The following is a 780-nucleotide window of genomic DNA, read 5'->3' on the forward strand; positions in this document are numbered from 1 at the left end:
AAGCACCATTCTTCTTGTTTTTGCTCTGCAAAACAGCCTTTTCAAGGGTTGGCTTGGGTGACAAAATGTCTTCTGTAGGCGTGGGTTTGTCTCCCTCTCCCTAAGATGTGTCCGGTATAGGCCAGGGTGCCACTCAAGGCCGTAACCAATTCGGGTTATAGCTTCTCGGCCTTTTGGCTAAGATCAAGTGTAGTTTCGGAGGACGCTACCTTGGTCGGTACTGGAAGGTGCCTGGGATTGCACGTCTGCCGGCCTTGAGGAAGTGTGTGCGCCTTCTGGTGACACATAGCCCTCTTGTGCCTGGACGGTTCCCAGGCAACGGGAGGCGATCACCTTTGTTATTTTGAAGTCCTACTGATAAACAGAAAAAAAAAAAATTAAATCTGTTCTTATCAGTTTAATATCTGATACGTCCCCTCTCTGGGGACCATATATTAAATGGATTTTTAGAACAAGGAGATGGAAAAAATCTTGCTCTGTCCACTGCACGCATTGACCTGGTATTGCAGTACCTCCAGGACCGGTGCACCCCTTCTTAACCCAGTTTCCAAAAGCAGAACTCAATTCACCTGATTCAAATGAGCCCCATTAGTTAATTGAAAGAAAGCAAAAACTTTATATGCACCTCAATTTGGCCAATTCACTTTTCACACTTTCACCCTTTTTTTTATCTTTCACACCTTTTACTTGCTTTATTGATGCAAAAAGCTGTGCCAAATAGCAAACTCATCTCCACTCAACTTGACCAACTCTGCTATGTCCCGTGCAGTATCTTATTCT

The 780-nt window shown here is 44.5% G+C and overlaps 1 pseudogene; it reads left to right on the forward strand.

The window, feature by feature from the left end:
- Window positions 1-328: 328 nt before the first annotated feature.
- LOC142265454 (U2 spliceosomal RNA) lies at window positions 329-534 on the forward strand (annotated as a pseudogene).
- The last annotated feature ends 246 nt before the right edge of the window (window positions 535-780 follow it).

This window comes from Anomaloglossus baeobatrachus, unplaced genomic scaffold (genome assembly GCF_048569485.1).
Source record: "Anomaloglossus baeobatrachus isolate aAnoBae1 unplaced genomic scaffold, aAnoBae1.hap1 Scaffold_2744, whole genome shotgun sequence".
Lineage (NCBI taxonomy): Eukaryota > Metazoa > Chordata > Amphibia > Anura > Aromobatidae > Anomaloglossus > Anomaloglossus baeobatrachus.